The following is a 26,121-nucleotide window of genomic DNA, read 5'->3' as shown; positions in this document are numbered from 1 at the left end:
CTTTATCTTCGTCATTTTTGACAGATTTTCATTGTATGAATTTTCTACTAGTTAGTTTTTAGTTGTTTGTGTACATTACGGAATGCAAATACAACTATCGCAATGAGACAAGTGTGTGTGAAGTTTTCTAAATTGCGTGGATTTTTTGGCCAGTAGACATGTTGTAAGAGATGAAAAACCCAAGATTCCGGGAAAGAAAAAAAAAGTAATGAAAGAAAAAAAAAAGAAAAACAAGGAGAAAATACTCTACTTGAACCACTACTACCGTTGCTATGGGCAACCAAAGCAAGACCTCCAAAGTCCTTTAAAAGCCCGGTTTGTAAAAAAAAAAAAAAAAAAAAAAAAAAAAAAGTTCTTAAATGAAAATCTAATAAATTTCGTTTCAATCTTTAATAGTTAAATAATATTAACAAGACATTAATAATAACAACAACAACAACAACAACAAAATCTCTATTGCAAGATGTGTTGTTTGATCCAATGGCCAGTATCATCCTAGCGGAGAAAAGACCAGCGCCATCTATTGAGATAAACAGTAATTCGTGAATATATATTTCAAATTTACGACTAAGTTAGTTCAGTGTGTTACATATACAAACGTAGACAGGTTGTACTCCTACGAGGAGCGAGAAAGGCCTAGTTTCTTGTCCTGTGATGGGTAGGGTCGATAAGAGTCTGTCATTGGTTAAAAGAGAAAGCTGGGGCGTTGATACCGAGAGAAAACGGGAAGCCATGTACAAGTAGAGGAGACAGATTACGACTACTGTTCGAAGCAGTGCTTGTCACCGACAAAACACACACACACATACACAAGCACTCTTCTAGAAGCCAGTGCATATATATGTATACGTTTCCGACTGTACCTCAAGTCTCCGGTAGTGTTATCTGTCGTAACAGAACGATGAATCGGCTGGACTGTTGCATCGATAGGATTCCGAAGGATGACAAACCAGTTCCCATTATCGCATCCTCTCTGTAAGGTCGAGGACACATCTTCGGACACTGTGGGCGTTCCTGAAAGAGCGGACGTCAGAGTGAGAGATAGAGAGAGCAAGAGAAAGAGAGAGACAGAACGCTGACTGCACATCTGGCCGATGGAAAATCAATGAGTGGAGTCGTTTGAGAGAGTGTGTGTGTGTGTGTGTGCGTGCGTGCATGTGTGTGTATATGTGTGTGCACGTACTTTGACGATGTCCTTGAAAAGATAGCTCCGCTAGGTCACTGCCTCCGACGTCTCATCAGTGCCGAAAACCGTGCATGCGAATGTATGTGTGTGTGTGTGTGAGTGTGTGCACACACGCGCTTGCAAAGGATGAAGGGAGCACTTGTGCTTGGCGTTCGGCTCTCCAGTCTCCTGCCTCCCGTTAACGGTAGAAGCTGCCATTCACTTGTACGATACACTCACGTGCTTCAAGGGTTGTCACGTGTCATTAGATGCAAGAGATACAAAGTATGTGAAGCACCAGTCTGTTCTGTGAATCCCTCAAAAGTTATTTAGTTGTGGTTGTGTGACATCTACTTGCTGTGTACGGATGCATGTGTTGTGGTTGTATTCGGTGCCGCTGTCGTATTTTTTCGGGATTTCATTTGTCGTCAAGTACAAGCAACGAAGAGAAGTAAGTACTTTTCATATTTCCCTAATTCTTCTTTAAAAAAAAAAAAAAAAGTTTTGTACACACGTGCAGATAAAATACACAAATAAAGACAGATGAAGGAAAGAAAAGAACCATAGAAGAGACAAAAAAATGCAACGTCAGCACTGTAATCAGGTAAGAAAAGAATCAACTAGATGACACTAATTAAAAGCAATATAAATCGATGACGTCATTGCTTATGACGTCATTCATAATACAGCAAAGATGGTTTAGGTATGGATTTCCCAATCATCGGACTGAGTAGTAATTTTCCCAACTGGTGAAAAAGCAGGCCTACGATATACACTTTAGTGGGGGGGGGGGGGGAATCCTTATTTCACAAGTAATATTTTAAAAATATTACTTTTTTACCTTACATGCTTAATCCTTTCTTGCCACCGCCCCCCACACCAAAAAAATAAAATAAAATTAAAAGTATTAAGTTATTATTAATATTTGTTGAAAACCTTCTCTTCCTTCAAAGTATATACAATTCTCCATGAACATATACAAATTCCCTTAGTTTGTATGCTTGTTTTCCGACTGTATACAAAAATCGAATCGTTTTGAAATTATATAAATATTTATTAGTAGCATCTGATAAATAATAAATGTTATTCTGCCCTTTTTTGCAGTTCATTTCTGTGTTCTTGTTTGCTGCAGTCATGTCTGACATTTTTATTCATGTAAAACTCTTTTCGTAATTTATAGTTGGAGGACGGGGCTATTTATTCATTGTATTTTATTTATTTATTTTTGCAAGTAACATTTTAATTAAATTGCGTAAATCATCGTACTGTTATGGATAGGTAAGACATGAAAAAATAAATAATAATAATGTCAGAAAATATGGTAAACATGTGCATAACATAGTTATTTTATATTAATAAGATTTTGTAAAATATTTATGCTCAAATGCGAATTAATTTTGATTTGTATTTTAAAGAAAAGTATTCAGGTTTGGTTCAACAAATGAAAACTGCCAACTCATTTTCTTTGAACCTATTTATCGATAACTCACATAATACTCTGAAAAGTGTTTTAAAAGTGACTGTTTTTAAATTAAAACATGCAACATCTTTTGCAGTCCTTATAAGGACTGGCTTAAAGGGGCGAAGCAAGAATGCTTTTCATATTCCCCGTTATCTGTAGAGGACAGTGTAGGGATAAGGTGTTATTGAGCAATTAAAGCTCTGATCATGGCAGGAGGGTAACAGCAATACCCGAGCCTCAGTCAGAACTTCATTAGCTACAGCATTGCAATCCATTACCCTCCAAGGGTATTGGGTATATCATTCAATCCAATACCCTTGGAGGGTAATGGATTGAATGAATCTCCCAATACATTTTAATATATATAATATATATATATAAATAAATGGTATATTATTATATATGAAATTAAATTTCTTATTTAATTAATTAGGTCAAAATATTTGTCTAACTAGAAATATATTATAATTTGCAAAAATGTTTTTAGCATTAGCAACTAAATTGCAAAATTTGCAATTTAGTTGCTGATGCAAAAGTGTTTCATGAAACTTGAAATAGCTTTAGGCACTAAACTGTCCAAGCACGTAACTATGATTGTTTTGCAACCCAATGTTGTCATATTTAAGAATGACAAATGATTATTATCTGTCACAAATTAACGGAGACTTTGAATTCTCATAGGTGTTTCTTTATTGTTTTAATATAACGATGACACTTAAAACAATAAATACAATGGCGTTTTTTTGTATTCTTAACTATAAAATAGAAGCTGTTTACACTGCTTTCAGTAACCTACATTAATCTAGATTTGCTTCAACAACAAGTCTATTTTGTACGTATAAATGGTGTGCGCGTGTGTCGTATTTTTCTGTGTTTATATGTGTTTTTATTTGTCGGTTTAATTATAGTCACTAATAATTATTTGTCGCTAAACAAGAGAAAGCAATAAATTTGAAAGATAGCGGTACAGTACTTGCAACAACTGTAAAACCCTTAGTAATAATGGACTCGACCAAAGTCAAAATCTGTGTATTTCCAAAATTGTAGCAACTGCGTACTTTAGCCTTTTGAATGCGCGTATATTTTAAAGATCAATCACAGTAAACAGAACTGTTTTATTTTGCCATGAATCTGTCGGTACAAGAAAACAAACATTAAAAAAATATTAAAAAAAATATAAAATCAAAATAATAAATGTTTACCGAGAACTACAAACCGGGGAAATTTAGCATCGAAATAAATTCTTAAATTTACTTCGAGTGTTGAAAAAAAGAGGGAATTTCCAAGAAACTTGGGATAAAGAACACAACTGCAGTTTTTGCTAGACAGCCGATTTACCTTCACGTGAGCTTTTTCTTTGATGAGTGCACGAAATTATTGATCAGCAGACAAATCAAGCAAGCCGAGAGCAACGAACGCTAGCACAGTGCACCATAAGATCGATCTTTGACAGTGTCTTTCATGGAATGCTCGGATTTTACAAAACATCGGATGAAAAAGATTTACGCAAAACAGAACGAATTATACATTTTCTTTAGTTTCCTTAAAGTCTTAAAGAGATTAAAAACATCCAGAAATGACCTTAAATCGTCGTGTATACTTATTCGATAAAAATTTACGTTTATTTGCATCTGTGGAGTTCTGTCTATCTCTTTCCTAGTCCATACATAGACAATGCAGACGTCTATTATTTTCAAATACTTTGAAATTTAGTTATATATATATTAGGGGAAGATTACCTTATTAATATTTTTTTAATTTGATAAGATAAATTTTATATGGTATGCATGTATAATTATAAAAGTGAAATATATAAATATTTATAACTGCCGAGTGGTTAAGGGTATCCGCTTTTAAGGGCACTATCTTTAGGTGAGAGATGGATTTCATCGCTAGGAGAGTGAAACCAATGCGCGCTTATTAAAGTCAAATAGATTGAAAAATCGTTACCTCACTCACGATACTGATGTGGTTTATAACCTTTCGTGGGTGTCAGTCACATTTAAAAAAAATAAAATAATATAAATAAATAATAATAATAATAATAAGTAAATGTCTATTTGTGTGAAATTAAAATTATAAACGGTAATGATCTTTGGACGATTATCTGGTTTATTTTTATATATTTTTATATACACAGACGGTGTGCATTCAAAATTAAAATTATATTCTATATAAAAAATAAATGCAAAAAATAAAACTATAAATTATAAAATGAAGACCCCCATTGGACGATTATCTGGTATATTATTATATAAAAATGGTTTATTTGCTTTGCAAAGAAAAAAATTCTGTTTAAGAAAGATATACGGGAGTTTTTTTTTTTTCCCTTTAATTGACCATTATATATTATATTAAGGGGGAAAAAACTACTTGTGTTTATTCGGTAAGATGAAAAGAGCAATTGAAAAAAAAAAAAAAAGTACCGTTGCTAACCCTAGTTAAATTGATCATGAAAGAAAATATTTCCGATTCTGATAACACCCAGCCATTTAACTACTTGGCACCATTTTTGGTGGGGGGGGGGAAGGGGGGGGGGGAAGACGTGAGAGTGACTCGTAAATGGTCTCTAGGCAGTTGAATACCGAAAAAAAAAAAAAATTCGACGACTGCGAGAGATCAACAATAAGAAATCTGGAACAAATTTTATTGATAATCGCTTAAAGTGTGCCTTTTCGTTTTCGTTCTAAATAACTAGCGCCCATCTTCCATTATTAAATTCGTCATATAAAAAAATAAAGCATGATTTGTTGCAACTGTCGAATATCATTGGTTAGTTTGCATTAATAGCGAGATATTCAAAAATGAGGACTGATCAAAACATTGCTTCATTGCGCATGCGTATGGAAATAATAAAATACTGGCTTTAGCTGTCGACAGCAAATTAATTGATTTTATGAGAAAACAATTTTGTTATTTTTGTTGTGAGATATTAGTGATGCGCTACCCTCATATGATTGAAACAATACTCTTACTCTTGTATTTTTTTTTTTTTTTTGAAGAGATGTAAATACTTCGAGTTTTTTTAAATAAACAATTCTTTAAAAATGCTTTCTACCTTGTTGGCGTCTAGTTTCAATTATTAACGAATAATTATATTGGTGTCTGTAATATATACCAAATCAATTTTGTTTCCTATCCAAATTATAGAAATGAAATCATAATTAACAGAAAAAAAATATGGTTTTCGTGTAATTATTAATAAATTATTTTACTTAAATTAAAAATACTAATAATAAATACGCAAATTGTTTAACATAAACAAAATGCTTTATATTATAATAATGATAAAAGCAGATATATAAATGCTGAGAGTGTCGAAGCATTTCCTTGTATAAAGGCATCGTCATTTTACACAGCGCTACTTGTAGATAAAATGAAGTGAAAAAACCAAGTATTTTTCCCAGATCTTATATTATCAAACTAGTAAAAAAAAAAAAAAAAAAAAATCGTTCTTCAAACTGGGATATTTACCCTCAGTTCTTTAAGATCATTATGATGTGATATATATGTAAAAGCGATTTTCTTTTGACCTGAGTTGAAATAAGGTTAAAATAGGTGTCCCAAGAGACCTGTTTCTTGATCTGTGGTTACCTTTGCTAATTACCTTGCTAATGTAGTTTGGGAAGGTGTACTCGTTTCTTTAAGGTTACAAATGCTTAGAATGACCTTCTGACCTTTATGTCACTTCTTTCCGTGGGATGTATCGTTTAGATTTAGTCTATTGCTTACTCATCTTTATAAATACTTCTTTTGAATCCTTAAACTGTATGAAATGAGTTCTGAAACCGAGAAGTCTCGTTAGTGAGATCACTTTTTATCTGGTGGTGTTTTCCCGTGCACTTAATTGATTAATGACCTGCAGGTGTTTATAAAATGAGCAAAAACTGTCCTGCAAATTTAACTTGACAAGTGAATTAAATCCACATGTTTTGTGACAAGTTTGGTCTGTGAATGTTTAAGGCACACACAACATTAGCAGTAGAAAACAATAGAGAAGGCGCCAAAAGCTACTTGTTACAGCGACTGCGCGATCATCTCTCTCTCTCTCTCTCTCTCTCTCTCTCTCTCTCTCTCATGTGTGTGTGTGTGTGTGTGTGTGTGTGTGTGTGTGAGCAAGAGCAACAACGCATGCCAAGTTAAGTTTAAAGTAGGTTAGTGCCGTCTGGTTCGCTAAAAGCTTTCAAGTGGCCTTTGTATAGCTGTTAGTTGTATCGTGTAGAGGAATATGCTCTGGCGATATCAAATTCACAATCAGGTAAGGCTGGTTAATTAATATCTGACGACTTAGAAAACAATATAGGAACTAAAGTGACTGTTTCAGACAGCAAACTAAAATGTGGAGGAATATCAACACTAAAAAAAAAAAAAAGTAGAGATTGTGTAAAACGGCATTAAAGTGAATATATTAAATTACATTTGAATTGCATTATTATAATTCATATGTGCATAATATATAATTATATTACATATATTGACGAATTGTAACACTAAAGCAAAAAATAAATAAATACGTATATAATAATTTTTAATAAATCTATATGAAATGAGCCTCTGTAGCTTAGTTGGTCAAATAGACGAAGCCATTTGGTCGGAAAGACCTGGCGATTTCCGTCCGAGACGTGAGGAACCTTTATCTGGGTCTCTTTCGACTGAAGGTGAGTTAGCGGGTCTCATACGGAGGTAGGCGTTTTATCACTCGGAAACTCGGGTTTTTCGTCACCCAGAACAGGCAAATAGGCCCCGTCAACACACACGTCTACAGACATCAATTACATCCCCCCCCCCCCTCCCCAGGTTCACGATGCTGGCGATAGATCGGTTGGGGTTGCTTAAAGTTGTAATATGTAATAGCGGATCCTGCACCTGCGGGATAAAAGTGTTAGAAAGAACTTATACGAAATAAATACAAAATATGGAATACTTGCTACTAAATATATAGATAGATAGATAGAATAATTGCCACTAAATTAGAATACTAAAATATCACATGTTTACGTTATGTTTAGATTTTATTATTCTGCATTTTTTTAAAGTAACATACCAAATTCACCATAAAATTCTTTAAAATAATTAATTTTATAAAACGCTTAATCTCAAACTGTTGTATATTATGTATGTTTAGATATTTTACATTTATGTATATTTAAATATTTCCAATTGTTTTATATATGTAATTTGTATACTGATTTATATTTTAAGTGCAAACATTGCAAATATTTTCGCTTGCAAACAAACTCGACAGAAATGCCCTCTCTTTATTATTATTAAACTTATTGATCTAGATAGATTTATAAGAACATTATAATTTAGCTGTTTTGATCATCTGTTTTTATTTCACTAAAAATAGTGAAAGTACTTTTTGTATAAATATTTTATAAAATTATCTAGGAATTAAATGTGCAACTTAATTACTTAAATAAATAAATACACTAATGTTAGAGGAATTTTGCAAGTATTGAAAAATGTTAAACACTAAAGAAAAAGAGAAATAATATTTTATTTATGAGGTTGGTATATTTGAGAGACAACGAATGTGTCAAGATTTCTCTCTCTCTCTCTCTCTCTCTCTCTCTCTCTCTCTCTCTCTTATCACTCACACACACACACACACACAGCTTGATGGAAGCTGTATCATCAGATAATGAAAACCTGTCATGATGAACATTCTTGAGAATTCTTGTGTCCTGGTGGGATGTGCGCTGCCATTACCTACTGACTGTTGTTAACACCATAAGATGCCTTCACAGCAGTAGCAAAAGTTGTCGCGGCCCAAGAGATCACCTGTGTAGGTTAATGACCACTAGACAAGTCTAGTAAGGTGAGTGTCTAATTGTGAGAAGAATAGTCGCAAAGCTCTTATAGATATTTCATATAGTTAATACTTTATCAAGTTAAAAATCATTAAAAAAAAAGAACATTGCATAGTATCGTGATGCATTAAGAAAAGAAATGCATGGAAGTGATGTCTTATTTAAAATTTAAAACAATAATAATAATTTCTCAAATAATAATAATAATAATAATTATTATTATTATTATTATTATTATTATTATTACCTTGAATAGGAATTATCAATGGTGAACAGCAAAAGCAGCCGTTAAAAATATAGCCAGTTTTAATATTGATAAAATCGAGAATTCCTTCGGATGTTAAAATTATTTATAAAGTATTTTTAAAAATTAAATAAAAAGATATACGTCAAAAAAAAAAAAAAAAAAAAAAAAACGTAATTCCTGTAGACAGGACGGCACCAACACGAGAGTGCACCGCATCCGGGTGCAACAAACAAATATCAAATATTTATTTTATGTAGCTAATATCTAATTTGGATTATACAATGCAGTACAATCATTAATAGTAATAATATTAATTTCTTGGTATATCCTACATCGTAAAATTTAATATCATATTAATAACCCTTACTTTTAGATGTCAGACGGGACGGCCGATAAAAGTTCGCAGCCGGGCGACAAATACCCTTGGCGCGTTCCTGTCTGTAGAGACTATAAGTATTCGCAGAACGCAGAACGATACTGGTTTGATGGGTGAAGCATAAATGGTTTTCATATTCCCCTTTGTCTGAGAGGGAAGTTCTTTGAGTGGAGAATTATTGAGCTTTAAGCTCGCCCTGAAAGGGCAGTGAGATTAGCTCCATTCAGCTGAGCATAGAATTGACTTGGGTCTTTTATATTTGCAGAATTCTGCTTCATTGTAGTCTGAAGCTTGCTTGATTAGCGGGTTCGGATGATTATTTGTCTTGGGAATGTTGACTTCTCTGTGAATCTGGGAGTTTCTGAAAAACCATGGAACATCCAAACTCATTCTTAGACATTTGTTCTGTATTCTTTGCAGATTATGAATATTTGTGTTCGAGATATGACTCCATGCAGGAGATGCGTCAGTGATGACTAGGCGTATTGCCATCATGTATATGAGTAGTTTGTTCTGAGTGTCCAGTTTGCTTCTTCTGTTGATCATGGGGTAGAGCTGCGCAATTACTTTGGATGTCTTCAAGCTTATGTGTTTTATATGACTGGTGAATTGTAGTTTTTTGTCGAGCATCACGCCCAGATATTTGACTTAACTCTGCCATGGGATCTTAACTCCTAGTAGATGTATGTCTTCCTTGGTCTGAAACTTCTTTCTAGTGAACAGTATGGCTGAACTCTTCTGTGGATTTGCTTGAATCCTCCAGTCCATCAACCATTTCTCTAATGTGTGAATACTACTTTGGAGTCTTTTGATGACTAGTTTGGGGCTGAGAGATCTTGCTAATAACGCAGTATCATCTGCATATAACGCATTGATTGTTGAGCTTGGGTTTTGAGGAATATCAGCTATGTAGATAGAAAATAGCAAGGGGGCCAGGAGTGAGCCTTGCGGCACACCTGCCAGGACCTTGCGTCTGGTTGACACAGTTTCATTTATTTTGACTCGCATGAATCTGTCTTTGAGGTATGTGTGAATTATTTTTACTAGATTAGTTGGTATATTGAATGTGATGAGCTTATAGAGAAGACCCTGGTGCCACACCTTATCAAAAGGCTTCGCAGCATCTATAAAGACTGCAGCTGTGTTGAGATTCCAGTTGAAGCCTTTGGTGATGAATTCGACCAGTCTATGAATCTGTTGTACGTTAGTGTGGTTTTTTCTGAATCCGAACTGTTCATGTGGAATTATACCTAGTTTATCCGTTTTTGATTGAAGCCTTGTAAGGATGACTTTTTCGGTAATCTTTCCAAGGCTGGACAGAAGACTGATAGGACTGTATCTTTCGGGGAGCTAGGAGTTCTTTCCAATCTTTTTGATTGGCGTGATATCCGCCATCTTCCATGTTAAGGGAAAATACTTGAGTCTGAGGATGGCATTGATTATGTTAACTAGATGCACAATGGCTTTTCTGGAGAGTAGTTTGATTATTTTGTTTGTGATTCCATCTGGACCTGGAGCCTTGTTGTTCAGGTGTGTTATGATATTTATAACTTCTGCTGGAGAAGTGGGTGTGACATGTTCTGGGTCATCCTTTTGTTGCGTTATGGCCTGCTTGACTCCGTGGTGAATCTTGTAGATAAGATTGATGTTCAAATTTTCATAAGAGGGGTTACATTGAGTTTCGAAGTTGTCTATCAGCTCCTCTGCCTTTTCATTGTCAGTATGGACTATTTTCTTGGTCTGAATTGGGGGTAAAAGTTGCCTTTTAGTGTGGAGGGTTCTCAAGAGCTTCCTAATGGAGTTGTCCTCTGGGTTTAGCTTCGTTAGCTTGGATTCCCAATCTTGGTTTCGATGTTTTTGGAGAGCTTCACGGACTTATCTATTTAGTTTATTCAGATTTATCTTGTGGGGCTCTTTCTGGCTTTGTTTTCCAATCTGATTAGATCCATGATTTCCTCGGGGATCCGACCACTAGGGTGAAAGACTGTAGTTTGGGTGAGTGTCTTTATTGCTCTTTTGATTTGCCTAGTTAGGTTGTTTACAGCAAAGTCTATCTCCTCTTTAGTGTGAATAACAACGACTGGGCCAATGTGGTCAGGAAGAATTCTGGAGAGCTTGTCCCAAGATATGAAAGAGTGCGGAGGGGAGAATTGCTCTTGTGTGCCGAGTTTAAGCAGAATGGGGTTGTGGTGGAAGAAAATTCATTTAATGTTTCCAACTGATACTGGTATCTGATGTTTTTGAGGATGACTATGTCAAGTTCATCTGAGCTTCCAGCTGAGCTGTGATGGGTGGGCTCTGTGGGTACTATAAGTATTCAAATCATAGATGCAAATAAATAATAAATTTAAACTCAACCCCGACGTAAGAGAGAGTTCTTTGACGTCATTAACATCTTTTCATAGCTACCACTACTTCGAATGTTCTATTTAATTAAAACAGTAGTTTCTGGATTTTAGCCCAAGTAGTAACAGATAAATGTTCATCGCCACTGAGCATATGATAGGAGCAAGAATTAAAACAATGATGCCTCCGGAGGTGATAAGTATTTAAAAAAAAAATAGACAAATCAGAACTCAGAATTTTCTGAGCTCTAGTACTTTTGCTCTAAACAAATAAATGTTCATCTCCACTCAAGATATGAGAAGAGCAAGAATTAAAGCATTAACAGACTATTTTTAGTTCATCGCTGAGAACTACGAGGGAAGAATACCAGATTCTCGTGTGGCAGACTAAAATAGGTGCACACTTTTGACTCTCAAACTCGAGGTCACTTGGTTTTAAATTTTAGTTTATCGTATCCAACCGTTCTGTCAAATGCCAATCTTTCTAGACGAAGCAACGTGGAATACAAAAAAAAAAAAAATGAAATAAAAAGAGTAGGCACTTCATCACTCTCAGTGATGTCACTTCGATCAAAATTTTATGTTCCTCCAAAATACGCCCACTCTTCTTCCCATTTGAAATCGAAGGACAGAAATCCGTCGTGTTGAACTGATAGTAAAGTGAACATTAAATCAAATTATGAAAAATAAAAATTTTATATTTTTCTGTTAGATTAGATGATTTATATATCCAAAAATATCAATAGGGGGCGCCTCGCTCGCCTTGTTTTTTTTTTTTTTTTTTTTTTTTTTTTTTTTTTTTTTTTTTTTTTGTTCGCTGAAGTCTAAAAATAATTGAATCTACTTCTCTTGCCTGGAAGAGTATTGGAGTTATTTTAAAGGCGGGTTGAAACCGGATTTATTTGTATTGAGGTCTAATTTAAGTACGGTGATATTTTTTTATCTTTATCGGGAATGATTTTTTGTGCTCCCTATAAAAAAAAACTCGTTTCGGATAGTCTCCGTCTAGTCATGGAGGAAGGGTGGGAAGTTATTAATGGGTCTAAACTACTATCTATCATTCATAAAGACGGAAATCCCTAATCGTTAGTGTTGCAGCTCATCCACAACTATTAGTATGGTCCACCAATTGGATCAGCACCTTCAAATTAAACGTGTTCGCTAAAAGCCCGCTTCCAGTTTCGTGGTCGTTGAGTCCATTCCTGTTTGAGACACGAACGCAGCGAATACACACACACACACACACACACACACACACACACACACACACACACACACACACAAAAAAAACTCTTAGAATGATTTATTTTCCCTTATAGTGAGCATCAAGCAAGCCTCGTCTTTCTTTTTTTTCTTTCTTTTTTTTTTTTATTGCGAACATTTGATAATGCCTAGGAAAAACTCACTTCATCAAATTCTGCTTTTAATATACCTTTCCACGTGTACGAAGGTGGTCTGAAAAGTTCTCGGCCTAACAACGGGGAAAAAAATGAATTTATAATTTCAAAATTATTTTTATTTTTTCAACATAATGTCCCTTAAGACTAATACATTTATTCCAGCGATGCTCCAGCTCCATTATCCCGTCCTTGTAGTGGTTCTCAGTAAGATCTGCAAAATACCTCTCTACAGCTGCAATCACTTCTTGATTCGAAGAAAAACGCTGACCAGCGAGGAAGAGTTTTAGTTTTTTGGAAGAGCTAGAAGTCAGAGAGAGCCAAATCTGAGGTATAGTGTGGATGTTCCAGCAATTCATAGTGCAGATTACTTAATTTTCCCATTGCCAAAACAGCTTTGTGGGCAGATGCATTATCCTGATGAAAGATGATTTTTTTTCTTCTGCAAACCGGGTCTTTTCTCGCGGATTTTTTTTTCTAGTCTGGTTAAAAGATCGGAATAATATTCCCCGGTTATTGTTTTACCGTTTTCAAGAGATTAATAAACAAAATGACTTTAACATCCCAAAACACTGATGCCATGACCTTTTCTTGCTGATGGAACCGACTTTGTCTTCTTTGGCGCTGAACAACCAGCTTCTGTCCACTGTTTTGAGTGCTGTTTGGATTCTGGTGTGTAATAGTGAATCCAAGTCTGATCCATAGTAATAAATCGACACACAAAATCAGTTTTATTCTTGTTAAAACGCTCCAAGCACTGTTCAGAGATTTTCATGCGAGTGCGTTTTTGATCTGGTGTGAGCAAGCGCGACACCCATCTTGCGCAAAGCTTTTTCATGTGCAATTCTTCATGCAAAATTATATCCTACATGTTCTTTTGAAATGCCTATAATCTCAGCAATTTCACGCACTTTGACTGGCTGGCCATCCAATACCATATCGTGGGTTTGATCAATGATTTCTGGTGTTGTTACACTTTTTGGACGTCCTTCACGTGGATCATCTTCAAGGCTGGTACGGCCACGTTTAAACTTGGCAGCCCATTTCTTAATTGTCGAAAACGAAGGAGAAGAGTACCCATAAACTTTTCTGAACTTCGAAGGAATTTCTTTTGGCGTGAAAAAAAAGTTATAAAATTCTTTTACAAAGAATTTTATAACTGCACGATACTCAGTTTTATCCATTTCAAGGGATACAACACTTTTGTTTCTCAGACACCTGTCTAAAACAAACTACTTGAGAGAATGACTTGCAATTTCACATAGATGCTTATGACAGATGTACCAAATTAGAAAAAAAATCTTGTCGATAGTGTTGCCATCTATGTAGAACTTTTCAGGCCACTCTCGTATGTATCCTTGTCACAATAGTGGATGTTGTGCTGTATGCATTTCTAAAATATTATCTCCACCTTGAGAAATCATTAACTGCGCATGGCATGAATATTTCCATGCTCTACGCAGCTGTAGTAGTGACGTGATGATATGTATGTACTGAAAATGATGAGCCTCAGGCATGCATTTAGGCTATAAAACCGTTTTTAATTAATAGTTCAAATTAATGATGAATAACGTATAAACAACTTAATACAGGAAATAATATATTTAACATAGTATTTGTGCATTGTAGTATTTAAGATATATGTTTAACATTTTTTTTTATATTTAACATAGTATATTTATTGCACATTTCTATACTTATATGTCTATACTTATTTATAGTTCAAATATATTTTGCACAGACGTTTTCAGTGTAGTAGCCTTGAGTACTGTAGAGTAGAGTAGTCAATAATTTGTTTGTTTTTTTAATTTCTCTCGTTACATTATGTGAGAGTATTCACTGTGTTATCCAATTCGCATCGCAGTATCTATTTGTTTAGAAAGGTACGCAAATGAGGCCGTAGAGTATTACAACTGGATCGCAAGGTTTCCCATCTTGTGACTCCTGATAAAGTGACTTCTTTAAAAGGATATGAAGTAAAACGTACTTTCACATTTCTAAGTCAATGGTGTTTGGTAACATCATACTCACTGGATCTGAACCAATATTTTTTCACAAAAATAAAAACTCGTCTCAAAGGTTGTCTTGGTATTCATCATGGAAGAGCGGATGTAATAATAATAATAATAATAATAATAATAATAATCTAAACAAAATTGTTATCCGGTTCCTGTTGTATCCAGTCTGAATTAATTAACTATAATTACCGATTTTTTGGGGAAAAAAAATGTTATATAAAGTACTTTTCTTGTACAAGGATAACCACATCAGCTATTCTTACGGTTATATTTGTTTATTATTATTATTATTATTATTACGTTGCATTTCCATGGAGTCCAAGGGCACATTGCAAGAGGTCACACAACCCTCCATCTATGCTACTTAATATACAGTCTATAATTCGCGCCACACACTGTGCAGTAATATATCTTTTTGTCTCTTAACTGTGCGTGTTCTTTGGCTGATTTACTTTTATGCTAGATGAAAAACCCAGGTTTCTAAAGAAAACGTCCTGGTACCTCCGTATGACATTATCAACAAACATCACATCACTTGCTAGTATTATTAATGATCATCTTGCTTTTGGCAAGTACATAGCCCTTCTGCTCACCAGTCAATAGGCTTTGGATTCCAATCCCCGTCGGTATGGTTATATGTGTTATGTAACTTTTGCGGCTAGATTCAGGTAAAAAGTATTAATGTTTTAGTTCTTAATTGATTAGTTAAATGGTTAACTCTTTTATATCACACACACATTGCAAAACTTATAACACCAGAGTACCCGAGCTGTTTCATGTACACTTTGGGAAGACAGAGTGAGAATGCTTGTGCCAAAGAACATGTAGATGGAATGAAAGAAAAATTAGTACGGTATGTTTGAAGCTACACATTAAATGAAGCTACATGAAGGAAAAGAAGCCATCTACCATGACACGTAGGGAACGACCAGAAAGTAGGCTGGCATCCTATGGTTTACTTTCTACAGGGTGTTCGGGATAAATTTGACATATTTATAATTAATTATATTTTTCCGTAAGTTACATGTATTAACACACACTTCTCTTCATTTAAAAGTTTGGACCCTTCTTCATTCATATACAAGATGTCAGAAAGGATGGATAGCTGGAACCCACCTGAATCATGGAAGAGAATAACTTGTATCATGATGATTCGTGCTCGCCATCAAAATAAGGATATTACGACTGCTGCCCAATGCTCCCTGAATACAGTATAAAAACAATCAGGCATGAACTAGAGACTTGCAATGGTGACTACGAGGATGTAGCAAGAAGAAAGATCCCTAGCAGACGATCTGATTGCGTTCGTACAGCAGAATTCCTCGCAAATCTGCAGGAACAGGTGTTGAAGAACCCTGGCATTGGAATTCGGGCTTTGTTCGTGGAGTTGCTAACTGTAGTCAAGCCCTGGATAACAAGGGTAGCCAATGGTAGGCCGTATGTATGGCAGCAGGATTCGGCCCCTTGCCACACCTCTGGGAAAAGTCAAAAATGGTTGTCTGAAAATTTCTACGACTTCACCAGTCCAAATGTTTGGCCTCCAAACTCCCCAGACCTTAACCCCATGGATTATTTTGTATGGAGCGCAGTTGAAAAAGACACCAATCGCACTTCCAGTAATACAAAAGCCCAGTTAATGGATAAAATTAAAACAGTTTTTGCGGCCCTTCCCAGGGAGACTGTAGCATCAGCTTGTTCGAGGTTCCGAAGCAGAATTGAAGCTGTGATCGATGCTAATGGTGGTTATTTTGAGTAAATCTTGTTGATAGTATTGTAATTAACTCTGCCTGTAATGTTTTTTTGTCAATTCATTAAATTTAATAGATACAAAGAAGATTTTCTTTTTCCTTACGAAACTGTCAAATTTATCCCGAACACCCTGTACAGTTGAGTTTTTACTTTTTACATGGTAACTTGCTGAGCAGGCTTCCTTGCTCTACCAATGGCGTCTGCTTATTTAATTGTACATAGTCACAAGAATACTCTGTTATCCAAAGATGTAGTTAACAATACACGATTAATTCTTAATATTTTATCATCAATAACGATTGATGTTTATACGCGAATAATTAAAATTAATTAATTCATAACACTAGTCCGCAGAAATGTTATATTCAGTTACAGAAATATCAATTTTTTTATTATTATTATTGCAATTAATGTTTTCGATATTATCGCTGATATTAATTATACGTGTAATTAATATTAATGTTACTATTTTTATTTTAGTCATTATCGTTAATTTTAATTGTTCATGTTTAATTAATTAATATAATTATTAATTAATTAAATAATACATCGTATGATTTTTAGGAATAATAATATTTCTGAAAATAATAGAAAAAGTATGCTATAAATGAAAAAGCTTCTAATATTATAAACGCCAGGAACTGATCATTAATACTTTTCAATCGCATATTTATTTATGAGATTAAATCATGTTTTCTTTATCTTTCTACTCCGTGCACATACCTAAACAACAGAATATGACTACGACAATAATATTCAATAAGAGTCAACCATTTTTGCAACACGGGGTTTGTACTTTTACCTTCTCCCCTTTCCACACACACACGCGCGCTTTGAAGTTTGCACGCAACGCTGGTCAATGACGTATTCATTCACCCACTCATTTTACTCCCCCCCATCCTGTCTTTCACTCCGGGAAGATTGATCGTTTTTTTTTGTCGATTAGTGCAGTCTAGTCAACTATTATACCTTCGTTTGTTGTCGAACTTATCGATCGCCTCTTCTAAAATTATTTCTTCTCAAGTTCATTCTCCAAGGCCAGGGTCATGGTCTTAAAGAGCGTAATCATTGTGGAATACGATAATCCGACTGTTTACTCTATTTCTCCTCTAGAGGTCGTAGTGGTCTTCCACAAGAGTCACAAGCGTATATACTTTGCTCTGCTTGCAGTATTACAAGACTTATTAATGATTTTGATAATGTTTTTTTTATCAATTTGATTTCCATCACCAAGCCTGGACCAGGCAGTTTTGAAATATATATAATACACCATTTGTTGTTTTGCATGTGTAAGATATGTTAGAATACTTTCTGTAAAGTAGGAGAATACCCCCGTGTGGTTGCCGGGATAAGAATAGCACCAATGTAGCTAATGCATGTCGTACGAGGCGACTAAAATTGGTACCCTTGGAGGGTAATGCATGGCAATGCTGTAGCCAATGAAGTTCTAACTGAGGATCTGCTATTGCTGTTACCCTCTTGCCATGATCAGAGCTTTATAGCTCAATAACACCTTCTTCTTACACTGTCCTCTACAGACAACGGGGAATATGAAAAGCAATATTGCTTCGCCCCTTTAAGCCAGTCTTATAAGGACTAGGAGAATGTATTTCTGTAAACTAGGAGAATGTATATATGCCTATATATATATATATATATATATATATATATATATATATATATATATATATATATATGTGTGAGTATTTTGCGCAAAGCGTTCCTAGAAGTGTGTATAAAATTTTACAAAAATGTATTTATATATATATATATATATATATATAAATTTTTATATATATATATAAAAACATTTATATATATATATAAAATTTATATATATAAAACATTTATATATATATATATAAAATTTAATATATGTGAGTATTTTGCGCAAAGCGTTCCTAGAAGTGTGTATAAAATTTTACAAAAATGTATTTATATATATATATATATATATATATATATATATATATATATATATATATAAATTTTTATATATATATATATAAACATTTATATATATATATAAAATTTATATATATAAAACATTTATAAAATTTAAGCTATATATAAAACATTTATATATATATATAAAATTTTTATAAAATTTAAGCCACATTATTTTACTGCTGCGAAATCTAACAGTTTCAAGATGAAAAAAAAACTAGAGTTAAAAAAAAAAGGAACATAACCTACCAGACAATAAACAAAAAATAATTTGCAAGATAATCAACTCTGTGAATCCGCGATCACTGTGTGTGTGTGTGTTGACAAGAATGTTGGAATATTGCCAAGAATGTGTCTTCTTCAGTAAATATACAGCACTTGTAATACAGAACCATAACAACCGCATCCTGGACACCTGTATAACTCAATATAGATGCGGATTACTTGAATAACCCTTCCAGGATAGTTTCGGCCTGAAAATTAAAAAAGAAAAAATATATAACGGAGATAATTATCCAGAAGGTATGATATGGACAAAAGAGCATCAAAGTCATTCGCTCTGTTTATTTAATCAGCTGCTGTATTATTTTCTTCTTTCTATATTTTTTTTAAAATAATACCTGCCTCTCATTGGAATAAGGTACATAAAGAGAGGGGAAAAAAATCCCAATTCTTCCGATAACAAAAAGTAACATAACGTTACATTCATGTTACTGCACTGAATTAGAAACTTTATGCAAAAATACGTCAACGTAATTTCCTCCGCGTAAGATGCAATGTACTTGGTCACGTGCGATCACCACGCGTTCTAGACATTATGTCATTTATCTATTTAAGAATGCTGCTGGTCAGTAATTGTCCAAAGTTGGGTCCGGAACGTTTGGAACTTGTCCCAAGTCTCTTATTATTGTGTTAAGAATAAGCCGTCCATCTTGTAATGACAGAAACACTCAACGTTCTCCACATGCGAAGAACCTGTTTTGTCATGGAAACATGAAAGCGCTTTCTATATCGCAGAATTAAATATAATTAAATATTGATTTCGAATATTCAAAATTATTAAAATATCTAAGTAATATTTAATAATAATAATAAATTATTATGAGTGTTGACAAGAATGTTGGAATATTGCCAAGAATGTGTCTCCTTCAGTAATTAAATATATATATATATAATACACTACATTTTGTTTTGTATGTGTAAAATATGATAAATTTCGTCTAGAAAATTTTTTCATAATTTTTTTTCCGCTGAATGTTTTCGTATCAGATCTGATCTGATAGCGAGAAGTATGAAAAGCATTTTGCTTCGCCCTGTATGTCAGAAATGTTATGTTATAACTATATATATATATATATATATATATATATATATATAAATAATATAATATTATAATATAATATATATATATATATATATATATAATATAATATAATATAATATATATATATATATATATAATATAATATATATATATAACTATATATATATAGTTAATATATATATATATATATATAGTTAATACTAGACTCCCAGTTCCCCTTTTGCCAGGATAAGAATAGCACTGCAGCTCATGCTTGTCGTACGAGGCGACTAAAATAGGTACCCTGGAAGGGTAATGGATGGCAATGCTGTAGCCAATGAAGTTCTAACTGAGGTTCGGCTATTGCTGTTACCCGCTTGCCTTGATCATAGCTCAATAACACCTTATCCTTATATTGTCCTCTACAGATAATGGAGAATATGAAAATCATTCTTGCTTCGCTCATCTAGCCAAAAAAAAAAAATTGACTTCCAGTATTCTCTAGTCTACTTTATCTATGGCTAGAATTCAGTTTCTGGGCAAGTTCTCCAACAGTTATTAAAGTAGGATTCTATTGAATTATAGCAAAAAAGCAGGTCACCTAAAACAGGTTGGGTCGAATATGCCTCATTAGCTGCAGTCGTCAGACTTGAACTTATGGAATCATCCATTCGCATGATAAGGATTCATCCCACCCTAAGTATCTTGAATGATTAAAGTAGATGTCATCGTGGATGAGGTCTTTTCTTATATTTAATTCATAAAAGGAAAAAAAAAAAAAACGAAATATTTTATGTGACTATTCTTATGATACTTTTTTTTTTTTTGTCGAAAAACGGAGCCATGTGACCGCTTTATATTCTGCAGTAGATTGAGATATACGACTACATAAATCGGCCTAAAATAATGCCCAAGATATACTTACAAATACACAAAAAAAATCTACTTCTTAGATTTTTTTTGTGTGTATTACACAAAACGTAGGGATTACACGTTATCCCTAATAATAAATGTACTCCCTAATAAAGAAAAAGCACATTCTTTTCAGATACGTAATTGAAGTTTTTATAGAAGGGGTCTCGAAATATGAATGTGATTAGAAAAGTACGACTCCTGTATTTGTTTTAAAATCATCTTCCTACTTCTGAAAAAAATTGTACTTACGTATACAGTATTAAATTGCATTCATTATTTATTACATCACTTATTACTCTTAAAAAAAGGTACAGCAGAATATCTGCATCTGCTAAATCACGAAAGTATGTTTATTTAATAAATATTTTTTTTAAAAAAAATAATAATAATAAGTCAGTTTGTTATTCGGTTTAAGTCACTGATTTTTTTTTTTTTTTTTTTTTTTTGCAAAATATTATTCATGGAAGTTTTTTATTTTAAATAACAAACTTGCAGTAGATGTTCTGTGAAAATGTTTGATTTCACTTCCTCTGTATAATGAGAACAACAATAAATAAATAAGAAAAAAATGAATTGCTCCAGATTTTCCCCAGTTAGCACCGATTACGTGTGCGTGTGTGTGTGTGTGTGTGTGTGTGTGTGTGCAGCGAAATCATATCATATCTAAAATGCAAATTGCAGCAACTCCCAACAGCCGTTGCGGAGGTTAGCCTGGGGTCATAAATAGACAGACTTTGTACGATTCTGTTTTCTAAACGGTCTCATGCGATATGTGATATTTCGAGTGCTTCAAATTATATTTATAAATGTTCAACGCGTGTGTTTTCGCTACAGGAAATATTTGATAATAAATAAAAATGCTGTTGGTAAGCTATAAAATAGAAAAAGAACCGTCTGTATTTTCATAATTGCATTCGCTTTCAGCTTTTTTCCGGACTTGCAGTAACGCTTTCGTGTACACACTAGCACAGTGGTCATTAACCATTCTGTGACCATATACGACTGCACATCTGAAAAAGGATATGAAAGTTACTATTATTGTTTAACAATCCTTGACTAAAGTAACGTGTTTGTTTTCCGCATTTGTTAATTCACCACTCCAACTCCATCAACGTGCTTACTGCATTTTCCCCTTTTATCGGGGCTAAAATAATAAAAAAACTATTGATTTGTAAATTAATTACGTCCCTTAACTACCTTGTTATACTGCAAAGTATCGGAAATTCAAAAGATACTTAAAAAAAAATTTTGGTGTGTGAATCTCAAAAAGATTTTATTGACGTTTTTGACATGATTATATAAAATAATTAAAGGAATTTTGCAATATTTTTTACATGCATTTAAATTTTTAATTCATATTTTTTGACATTTACGATTTTGACTATTTTTTTGGGATGATTGGCAACTCTAAATGGTTATTCTAGTTTCTCTGCTAAAAAGGTTATGGGAATCTGACCTTCAGTTACTGTAATAGTGCGATGTGTTTATTAAAACTTCTATAGTAACTACCTGCAAAAATCTTACTATACTAAATTTCTATAAAGATATTAGAGTAAGTTAGAAAACATTTTTATAGATATATTAGCATTCGTACATTTATATTGAATAAAATTAATGTATTAGACTCACCTCCCCTCCTCTCCCCGAAGAGCCCTAACCGACATATAAAAAATAGTATTGTACTTTTGCAAGTTGTTATATTGTATAAAATTATTATTATGATGATTTTTAATGTTCATTTAATGTGCGACTTTATTTTATATTCTGTATAAAACAACGGAGTTCAGTACATAAAAAATATGTTGTTAGTATAATTTTAGAATATTTCCAAAATAGTGTTGTAATCGTACATCAGGTATCTTGTATGCTCTATTAGCATAACTGGAAAGTGGCGTGTTTCAAAACCAAAAAAAGTTAGCAATCCTAGTTTCCATGTTGGAAATCATTCATGCTAGAATGATGGTCTTCATTCCCTCACTCTGCTCAAAATTCCCCCCCCCCCCCCAACCGTCGTTTCCCAAATTTGAGCAGGATGCTCCAAGAAAAAAACCAATTCCAGCTTCCTCCATAAGAATAAGAAGGAATAAGGAAAAATTGAGAAAAATTGTTATATGTATCAATGGCAATGATGCCCTCCCTCCCAAAAGCTGTTGGGCGGAACTTCATCTGTGCTAGCACCCCTCTTTTGTTGTTGTTGTTGTTATTATTATTATTATTATTATTATTATTATTATTATTGTCATTATGAGATGGTAGTATCGGATTATCACATAGAGATAAAATTGATCTAGTATCATTCTTCTTATCAATCTCTAGAATAGATAACCTTTGTACAAGATAAATCATCTCCTTGTTTTTACCTGGAACGCAGCATTGCATTTCTCCTATCACCTTCCTTCAGAAAAACATCAGAAGAAAATTTTGAACAACCCGGAAACTAGAAAAGGCTTGTTTTCCTGATGGAATCCCAACAATTGGGCTCAAGAGATGTGCTCCTGCACTAACACCGATTCTTTATCATCAGTACTCTATATTATATTAACCTGTCCTCCTTACAGTACGGCAGGAAGCTCGTATTCATCCAATCAAAAAAAAAAGTGACTAGTATCTACTTTCAAACTTTCACCTGAGTGTTGTGTAAAGAACTGTCAACTAATCAGTGACCACCAATATGAACTTCAATAATCAAGATCCACATTATCCACCTCTCCAAACCTTTCCGTGGACAGGTGCCATGGAAAAGACTTGGAGAAACCTTTGTTGTTGTATTTTTATATTTCTTGATAGGGTTGTGCACTAAGCTGATTGCAGTCTTATGGTTTGCATTCCTTCCTTTGGAATTGGGTTGCCAGTTTTCTCTTGGGTGGTTCACTGTAATGGTAAAGGGTGTTCTCTCTTCAGATTTTCCGATTAATGCCGGTGTTCCTCAGGACACTGTTATTTTACCCACCCAACATCTTTGTCTTTTTTTTAAACATATATTTCCATAGTATTGTTCATCAGAACTTGTATCCATCATGCCCCTTCTCTCCTCTTTGCTAAGCCTACAGTAACACGAACAGCAGTGGTCCCAACATCCCTTTATAGCCGAACTTCTGACTCACTGAACCTGCTACTTCCATTTATCTTTCATTCCATCTACAGTACCTCAGTTTTGTAGAAAAAAAAACAGTTTTCTTCATGAAGTATTCCGCTGTGAATGCAACCTCAAGCTCTCCAAGAGAAATATCTACAGATTACTTTTGCTTTTAACCCCAGCTAACACACAGCATTTATTTACTGTATAGGCTTTGTGAGTTATCGTGCGTGAGAGTGAAGCAAGAGATTGTCGATTACCTTGGTAATATATTCATGGCTAGCTAGATTTTGTAATTCGGAGATAATTTTTAAAAATATCTTCCCTCTTCATCGAATTCAGATGGATTAATTTTCCAAATAATACGTTACATAAAGGCCACGAATCTGTATTAAAAAATACAAAACAAAAAAACCTAGATATAATTCCAAGTTGCGGTTCTTAATACATCAAATGATTTCGGGCTCTCAATCAGGTTTATAGAAACACATTCCTGTAGCTATGGCATTGGATATTTGATAGTTTCAGGTGTACGTGACTAACTTATTACTAAAATAAAATAAAATAAAAAGAATCACGATCTATTATCTATATCTCTCTAGCCAGAATGAAGTTATTTTTTACGTAATGATTGCCCAAAGAGGTACTTGCTCATTTTTCTGAATACTTCAAAACATTTCTTTACAAATAGATGTTGTAATAAAGTGAAATTTGTATTTTGATCATTTATTTATTTATTTTATCTTTCTATTCTACTTAAGTAAAGTTAGATGACTCGCAAGCGAACGAAGCAAGCAGGAGAAAGGCATTGTTCTTCAGTACTACCAATAACATCAGAAAAATAAAATAAGAATGAGATAAAATAATATAAATATATAAACTTTTGGTTAATAACCGTCTTATAACAGGGTAGGGAACGGCTTTAAAAACCCGACGTGTCCCATTTATTGGGAACTCTCAATACCTCATATAGTGACACATTGACATCACCGGATTAGCATAACAGACCAAAAATGAATAGACGAGTGAGCGGTATGAAAATAGACTTCTAAAACAAAATTTGCAATTCATTTTTATACTGCCTGAATGGATCTCCTCTTTTCAACCACAGGGCGACTTGTGTTTGAAATATTCATTTCGAAGAAATCGGCATAGTTCAGGATTAGCCTGTCGTTTTCTCTCCTCACCGATCGACTATTCAAGCGTCTCCTTTCACTTTCTTTCCAAAGTCTCACAGAGGTGATGTGTAATCATCCATTCCATCACGTGCCTAGTCTTAACCTTGGCAGTTTCCGGTCAAAGCTTTCTTGGCAATCGTGATACTGTAGTTCCAGAACTGGACGTGCAAGAAAATGGAAGAGGAGGGAGGGGGCGAGAAAAAAAAAGGGGGAAAGAGTCGAGCAAGAAATGAACCATGGGGAGGAAACTTTGGGGGGGGGGGAGAGAAGATGGACCATCTTTTAAGAACACAACTACACGTGAGCAGATCTCTAATTTGACGCAACCTTGACGCTAACGTACAGAAGGGAGGGTTGAACACAGGCGACTTTCGGCAACAGTTGGCAAGCGCAATTTATAACCTCTCCCGGTAGAGTTTAAAAAAAAAAAAAAAAGAGGTGTCATCTTTTAATGATCATCAAAGCATCAACGTTATACCACTTGTCGAACACGTCATAAATAAACAACCTCGGAAAGGTGGGGACAAAAGCAAAAGAGGGTAGGGGGATGTTTGGGATGCTATTTCATCAAGGACAATTATAAATAGAGTCGTCTATAAGACAACTGAAGGACTTGAATGTAGATGCTCGGATACGTTTGCATGTATTCACTTAGTCGAGTCTTTCTAGCAAGGCGACCTTTGACACGATGATTGAATTAATAACATCCGATAACCAAAACACTCTTAAAACAATAGTTTGTAATGTTTCTAAATCCAATGATTGCAATCAGAGTAATTTATTTATTAATATTATTTTAACGAACATATAATCTCACAGGAACAACTTTAATTGGCCAATTTTAACTGGTGAAGCGTTCTGTAATTATATAAATACTTCTCAAATTGCAGGAAGAGGGGCCCCATTTCCCTTCTGTTGCCTGTTCATTGATAGGCCGTGTGTGATTTTAATCGAAAAGAGTTGGGAGCGTCTAAAACAATCGTCCGCTATCTCTTCACCACGTGTGAAGTGAAGGGTGAAATGTCTCTCTAACCGTGTAAGAAATTGTCCCATCTTTTCTTATCCTCCAGTGATGTGTGAAAGAACCGGCAAACTCAACTGCGACGATTGTCGAACGAGTTGAAGTTTAC

At 34.1% G+C, this 26,121-nt stretch overlaps 1 protein-coding gene across 1 annotated transcript in view; it reads left to right on the top strand.

Moving 5' to 3' along the window:
* Positions 1-798: 798 nt before the first annotated feature.
* LOC150106886 (solute carrier organic anion transporter family member 74D-like) overlaps positions 799-26,121 on the top strand; it is a 229,918-nt gene continuing 204,595 nt past the window's right edge. The window contains exon 1 of the mRNA XM_090393366.1: positions 799-1,616. The gene's annotated coding sequence lies outside the window, so the exon portion shown is untranslated. The remainder of the gene's footprint in view (positions 1,617-26,121) is intronic.

This window comes from Typopeltis vanoorti, chromosome 5 (genome assembly GCF_054136105.1).
Source record: "Typopeltis vanoorti isolate ZY-2024b chromosome 5, IOZ_Tvanoo_1.0, whole genome shotgun sequence".
NCBI classification, from domain to species: domain Eukaryota; kingdom Metazoa; phylum Arthropoda; class Arachnida; order Uropygi; family Thelyphonidae; genus Typopeltis; species Typopeltis vanoorti.
The sequence above is the reverse complement of the archived record's forward strand: the minus strand, read 5'-3'. Positions and strand labels throughout refer to the sequence as shown.